Raw genomic sequence first — 8177 nt, 5'->3', positions numbered from 1 at the left:
CACAAACCAAAGAGGTATGGGGAAAAGTCCCAAATGCAAATCTCCTCCTGCTCTGGTGGCCTGTATTTGTGTATTACTCTTTGTCACTTAAGTTCTTACACTTGAAATCATTTGCATTTACCTTGAAGAGGGAGCTAGAAAGATTCTCTGAAAGCTCAGGAAGACTGACTATAACTTAATAGCTTAGAAAAATAATAAGTGCAAAGAGTTGATATTAAAAAATGCCAGAGCCTTTTAAGATAATGGATTTGGAGATCTCCTGTGTTTTCAAATGCACACATGTTTTTATTCATGTAAAAAAGTGCTTATTAACTCTAAGTACTTCTCTTGTTTTTTTTTTCTCGTTTTTTTTTTTTTTTTTTTGGTCTTCTCTCATTCTGAGAGTTATCCTGAAACCAGACAAGGACTTAGAGTTCTGATCCATATTTTAAAAAGCCAAGCCACATACACTGTGCTTGGCCATGGGCCAATCCCATGCCTGTAGTTTTGGTTCCTCTGTATAGAATCTGGGTGTTGGGTTAAAAGGAAAAAAACCAGGAATTTTTCCTCTTAAAAACCAACAGGCATTTTTATTTAGTGTGCGCCAAGTGTTTTTACAATGATTATTCCCTTTTCTCCTTAATTGTAAGAAATTTTGAAAGAATCATTCCATTTTTACATGAAAAAAAGAAAGGTTCAGGGAAATCAAGTGATTTGTCCAATATCTCACAACTTTTAAACTTCTTGGTGGTAGAGCTGAAATTAATCTTCAAAATCCCTCTTTGGTGGAACTGAAGTCTGCCTGTGATGCCTTTCCCACACTCCTTCTGACACTTACTTCTACCTCCTGCCTCCTGGTAAACACCATCCTGTATCCCTTATGTCAATTGGTTGTCAGCTAGTCTCATGAAGATGCGAATGGTTGAAAAAAGTTTCCGGGAAGTGTGACACTTCCCAGGCAGATTAAAAAAAAATTTTTTTTTCTAGTAATCAAAACAACAACAACAACAATAACAAATACCCAGCAGCTTACATGAAAGAGTTTGGGTTTGGTGCAGAGTTGTTTTGGTGGCCAAGGGGGTCTTCTTAGTACCCAAAATTAAGCATGTAATTTTCCCAGGTCTGGACACCAGTGTTGAAGGAGGAGATGCTCAATAGGTGCCTTGCAAACAATTTCCTGTTGCACGGAACTTAGTAGGTCCTGAGGGCAAGGCCCCAGTCCACCAGGTTAGGGGGCCCTGCAGGGTAAGCCAAAGGCAGACACCCACCATGGCTTTTTCCGATAGAATTTTCTGTATTCCCTCACCCACTTGTATGAAGCCAAAGAAAAAATAACAACCTGTTTCTTTATTAATGATGCTTTCTACAGAGTTAGATTAAGCACTGATTAAAGGCAGATGCTTCCAAAGTATAAATGTAAGAACGCTCTCAGCCACTTCTCCGGTTACAGGGTTTCCTACACGATTCTTTAGAATCACTTTGGCTCTCTTCCCGTTTGCCTTCCTCTACACTCTCCACCCAGCTTTGGAGCTGCCTCTCCCAGAGCTCTAGTTGACTGCCAGCAGCAGAGCTCCAACTCCGGGAGAGCAAAGCTCTGTGGAAGGCCTGGAGAGGAATCACTGGGGCTGCTGTTTGGAGGCGCCCTACCAACACGACAGGTAAGTCCTCCAGGCTGGGGGCAAGCCACTCTTTTGTTCTCTCAAGCCGGGGACCTGCCACTTTGGAACTTGGCAAAGAAAAGGGCTTTTGTAACTCTTTCTTACCCCAATCAGAGGCAGTGGAACCAGGTATGAGGCTCAGGTGGCACGGTCCAATCAGGTAGTTGTCCTGACATGGCCTGGGGCACAGGGTAGGAGCTATGTGGCTGCCAGGTATGTGCTCCTACCCTGGAATTTGTGTTAGCAATTGGACTTTTCTAGAAAAGGTGTGCTTAAGTCTTGTCTCCATCTGAGGTGATGGTGCAGATCCTCCAAATGTTTCTGAATTCCCTGTGGCTAATTAATCAGAAATACATGTACGTAACTTCTTTACTGGAGAGCTGGAAAGCTAATTCTGGGATGGGTTTTGGTTTGAGATCAACAGTACAAAGGTCTGTTCATGTTTATTTGCTTTCTGATGTTCTTATGGGATCTACGATGGAGGAAAGAGGTTATTTCTTGGTAATGAAGATAGTTGCGAGGTCACACAAGCTAAGAACTTACTCAGGCCACCACCCAAAGTGAGGAGTAAGCAGGCACTCTCCAGGGCACATTTATCATTAGGCTATCTGCCTTGGATGGAGAGTAGGGGTGTCTTGGTGTGGCCGATGGAGTGCCTATGGGACTGACGTGTGAATGGGAAGGTGGCAGTGAAGCTGATGTATTGGGAGGCATGTCACACTCAGTAAAGGTGCCACAGACCCAGCTCAGTCCTGCTGGGGCTATTTGGCTTTCTCTTCCTGATTCCCCTCTTCTGGCTTTCTTGGGAATAGCTGAGGATTTGGGGTTTTTTGTTATTGTTTGTTTGCTTGCTTTTTATTTGTACTGGGGATTGAACTCAGGGGCACTCAACCACTGAGCCACATCCCCAGCCCTTTTTTTGTATTCTATTTACAGACAGGGTCTCATTGAGTTGCTTAGAGCCTCACTAAATTGCTGAGGCTGGCTTTGAACTTGTGATCCTCCTGCCTCAGCCTCCCAAGCAGCTGGGATTATAGGCATGCACCACTGTGCCTGGCTCATGTCTTGGTTTTAAGTATGAAGAATGAAGCAAGAGGTAGAATTGCATGGTGGCTCAGAATGTGAGGACTAACAAGCATTTTCTCGGGCTTGAGATTCTCTGACACTTGTATGATCATAGGCAAGTCTCTCAATGTCTCTAAACCCTGATGTCTTCTTTTGTAAAATTGGGATGATGTAATAATGCCCATCTTGTATATTTCTTGGGAAATTATAAGAAATAATCCACTTAAAGCATATGACATAATTTTTGGCTTATAGTTCCCATAAATCTCAATGTAGATTTTAAATATATATATATATATATATATATATATATATATATATATATATATATATTTAGTTGTAGATGGACACAATATCTTTATCTTATTTGTTTACTTTTATGTGGTGCCGAGGATTGAACCCCAGTGCCTCGTGTGTGAGAGGCAAGTGCTCTACCACTGAGCCACAACTCCAGCCCCCTAGATCTCTTTTTTTTTAATATTCATTGGACACAATACCTTTATTTTATTTATTTATATGTGGTGTTGAGGATTGAACCCAGGGCCTTGCACATGCTAGGCGAGCACTTTACCGCTAAGCCATAACCCCAGCTCCTCAATGTAGATCTTTGATACTCCTGATCATATGGACCAGATCCATGCTGAAATGTTCCGAGTGAGCAGTTATGAACCTTTTGTGACTTCTCCAGTGACTTCCTTATGTTTAGAATAAAGCATGAGTGTCAGAGTATATGTTGCTTAGAGAAGAAATTAGAGCAATCCACTAGTCTAGGCAGGGAGGTACAAGGTTAAAATCCCAGATCTTTAAGAGGAGGCCACAACTTATTTCCAAAAGAACATTTCTTTCAGGAGACCCCAAGGATAATATTTATCTCGTGAGATTGTTTTAAGGATCAAATGAGATAATGTATATTAACACACCTGAAATTTTACCTGGGATAAGTTAGATGCCACTGAGGGGCAGCTATCATTGTGAAAATATTTGTTACATAGGGTTAAGTGAGAAGAAGATCGCCATCTAAAATTTGTATGCATGTGACACTGACTGCAGTGTAAAATACACACACGAGAAGGCTACTAAAAAGAAATACACCAAAATGTCAAAACTTGCATGTATCAGGTGGCTGTGGCTTGTGGGTGATCATTTCCTTTTTGGTTTTCTAAATTGTATTTAATGGATGGCTCTATTAGCTAGGGCCTTGGCAGGAAACAGATGACACATTCAAATGGAGCATTTTGAGAATATTTTATTAAAGGGACTCTGTAAAAAGGTGTGGGCAGATCTCAGTGATAGAAACAGGTGCCGGTGCAGTCTGGGGGCTGGTGAGTGGGGAGCCACAACATCCCGCAGCAGAAGAGGCTAGAGGAGGAAGGTGCTGCAGGACTGGGGAGAGAGCCCTGTGCATGGACACCTCACAGGAGAGACAGGAGGGAGAAATGGCTGACTCACTCTTCTGCGGGTGCCAGACACTGGCCAACCCAATCAGAAGCCAGAATACAAGGGACCCCCAGTGATGGACTCCACATGGGTGAGCTCATGGGCACTGAGTGAGGCAGAGAAGACTGGAGAGTGAGCTGCAGGCGACCAAAGCCGTCCAGCACAAAGAGGTTTTTGTGACTTCTATAAAACTCATCAGTAAGAACCCCAAATCCTCAGTGCCCTCGTGCTGTGTTGTTTCCCATTGTCTCAGACACCCTCCTTACTCCTCCAGCCAAATGACTTCCGGCTCTTCATAGCCACACCTTCCCTTGGGCTCCCACAGCACCCCGTGCTTACCCCTGGCCCAGCCACATGCAGCCTGGGATTTTGTCCTCCATCATTTACTCACCTGGTTTCTCACAGGACTGTAAGAACCTTGAGGGCTGATGTGTTAATTCACTCTGCATCCTCAGCACCCAGCATAGAAATAAATGAACAATAAAGTCTTCTGTGAAGCTTATGGATTTGAGGCAAAGCTGGAGCAACCAAATCTTAACTGGAGGGAATATCTCAGGAACTGAGATATTAGGGAACTGAAGCCCTTTTCCAGGTGAGTGTTTTCTGTCTATTCTGGGGCAATGGGTCTGTGAAACTGCTGGAGCAGAGCCCTCTGATAGGGAGCTCTGGGTCTCCCTTAAGTCTAGCCCCATTACTTCATGAAGGTCCGGGAAACCCTCCTCAGGGTTTCTCAGTCTCTGGGAGGTCCCCGTGATGAGTTATGGTTCATGTTGTTGGCCTCCTGGTTAGGACTGCAAATTGAGGTTATTCTTGTTTCCTTTATGAATCAAGGGGATTTAAACATGGTGATTATATCTGCTATTTGACTCTCTGTGTTGAATGGGAAGACAGTTTTGAGACCCTGAAAGCATCTTTGCAATCCTTTTACAATTCAATAAAAATAAGACATGCTCCTAATTCAAAGAGCTCAGAAGGGGAAAATCTTGAGAAGGATATAATATAAAATATTATACTGTGAAAAATGAAATGTTTCCCCTTTCATCTCTATACCCAGTCTCACTTTTAACCATTTTAGTTTTTAATTCTTCTGGTCATTGTCATTCTAACTCTAAATTCATTTATAGGGCCATTTCTTGATTTATCATGCTTGAATAGAAATTACTGAAGTATTCCTGGGGGGAAAGAGGGATTCAGCTTACCGACAGCAATCCCTCTGCCTTCCCCTTGTACAAATGCAGTGGACATTTAAGGAGACTCTGCCATATTCAGCTCTAGAATCAAGATTCTTTCAGTTTTTGTTACTCGTATTTTAAATGTGGGTTTGCACTGGATTACCTATATAATTTTAAGGGGTAGATATGTTTGTGTTCCTCAATAGATTGACTTGCCATAAAATGCCCTGACCCTCCAAGTGTATGAGTTGAGTCAACTGGTGGCCTCGAGCTTCCTTTCCACTTTTTATTTCCAACTACAGGTCAGAGGATAACATTCATAACATTTGCATTCTATCTTGTAATTGCAATTAATTCAACTTTATCCCTGGAATGATTGTTTAAATGAAAAATTAATAGATAACCTTTATTATATAACATTTTTGTAGCTAATATTCTCCAAGACCTAAAGTTTTATTTTGACCCATAGTAAAGAAGATAGATTCTGATAGCACCTGCTGCATAAAGGAGAAGGTCCCAAGCATCAAGGTTGAATGAACTCTCTTTTTTCCTATTCTTATATTCTGTCAGCTGTTCAAATCATTTATTTGACTTCTTGTATAAACCATGGGCTTTATAAAAAAATTTTAATGGAATTTCTAATCACTTTTCTTTTTAAAGTTGAAAAACCAGTTTCTCCATCATATTCCCTGTTGCACAGAATTTTCTTTATACCTGAAGCGTTTTTCTCAGAGTTGTCTGAATTCTCATTCTAACCTGGACAACTGTTTCGTTCTGTCGACGGGCATTCACCCTGGAATGCTTTATTGTGTAGTTGGCTTAAGTATTCTATGTCTTGGATCCCATGCATCTTCCTCTTTTGACTTCTTTTCATTGTTTGGAAGCATAGATTAAATAACTGTTTTGTAAAGAGCCATTTAGTGTTTGAAATATTGGTATGCATACTTGATTGTTAGTAGAACTTGGGAAATTTTTGCATTTAGTCAATTTTTTTTTAGCAATACAGTCTCTTTTCTACCAGAAAAACTTTCAGAATTAAGTATTTTTTTTTGTATAAATTTCACAATAAATATTTCACTTATTCCAAATTTTACCATCAATATTGCCATATTGATTTTTTGTTAATTTATCAACTTTTAAAATATTGTGAGTACAGCTCTTAGCTCTTATTTCCACTGTCCCAGTTTCCTACTTTAATTAAACAGTATTTGAATTTTCCATCATATTTTTAAAATTTTTTACTTGTTTTAATTAGTTATATATGACAATAGAATGCATTTATGCATTTTAATATGTCATATATATATGGGATATAATTTCTCATTTTTCTGAGTATATATGTTGCAGAATCATATTGGTCATGCAGTTGCATATATACCTATAGTAATAATGTCTGTTTCATTCTACTAAGTTTCCTATCCCCATATCCCCTCCCCTCCCCTCCCATCACTTCCCTCTACCTAATCTAAGGTAACACTATTCTTCCCTAGTGCCCCCTGCCTTATTGTGAATTAGCATCTGCATATTAGAGAAAACATTTGGCCTTTGGTTTTGTGGGACTGGCTATTTCACTTGCATGATATTCTCCAACTTCAACCATTTACTGGCAAATGCCATAATTTCACTCTTCTTTAAAACTGAGTAATATTCCATTGAGCATATAGATCATATTTATCGATTCATATTGTTTTGATAAGACAAGTTTGTTGCATTTTATTTTATTTTGTCAAATTTATTTGAGTTGATAGTTTTTAAAATATTTTTTTTTTCTCCTCGGTAAATTTTTGCAGCTTTCAATGTCACCTTTAAGATGTAATCTTTCAGCTGTTTTATTATCGATAACAAATATTATGGGTGTGATTTCAGGGGTTACCAGTTTTCTTTTGTGTTATTTATATCAACTCTCTTTTCCTCAAGAACCTGGGCAAAATGTCTCCCAGGGTCACAATGAGGATCAGACCTTCCAGTCTCTTAATAGTCACATGATTATGGCAGTAGCCCTCCACGGCAACCTTGCTATAACTTAACAAAGTCTAGTTTGTGTCATCCAGGATCCTTTTCAATACATTGACTTTATAGAATTAACTAACACTCATATGCTGTTGATTATCAAAAACTTAATTTCATCCTAATTATCTTTCTTGAGGTCTAGAGCCAAATGCAATGGAGTCTCATTATATGCACACTTCATTTACACAAACTCAATTATATACGTTGCTGAGAATGTAGGAAGGGGAGAAAAATTGATTTAAGTAGCATGTACAATTCTATCATCCAGACGATCAATAATGAGCTTGACACTACATGGGATAGAAAGTCATGAATCTACAGTCCCATGTCTACTTTCGGTTGATGGTGTGACTCAAATGGTATTAGCATTGCGCTGACCTGAATAATGCATGTTTAAAGAGATATGTCACCTTTAAACACAATCAGCTACCTTGTTTGGGGTTTAACTTATATGGTGCTGAAAGAAGAGATGTTTGGCATCCCTGGACATCCCTGTGAAAGTAGAACCCCATCATTATGACAGAAACCAACCTTGCTGAGACAGGCATTAGATGCTTCTCCAGTATTCCTTCCAGAAAAGTTTTAACAGCATGTTTTTTTTTTCTCCCCGCCTTGGGTGCTATTTTCAGAGTGTAACATGTATTAACTGTGATTTTCCTGTACTCAAGTGCCTCTGGTTCTCTCCACTTGCAGGTTTCCCAAGCAGCTCCAACTTCATGTGTTTTAAACTGAATTTATTCCCCCAACGCTTCCTGCTTCCCTAGTGCTATCTCAGTGAGTGGTGCCAAGGTTTGCCTCACTGCCCAAGCCAGGGACCTGGTAAGGACCATCTTCTCCCTGGTCAAGGCGGTTCTTC

The sequence above is a fragment of the Callospermophilus lateralis genome, chromosome 1 (genome assembly GCF_048772815.1).
Source record: "Callospermophilus lateralis isolate mCalLat2 chromosome 1, mCalLat2.hap1, whole genome shotgun sequence".
Classification (NCBI taxonomy): Eukaryota; Metazoa; Chordata; class Mammalia; order Rodentia; family Sciuridae; genus Callospermophilus; species Callospermophilus lateralis.
The sequence above is the reverse complement of the archived record's forward strand: the minus strand, read 5'-3'. Positions refer to the sequence as shown.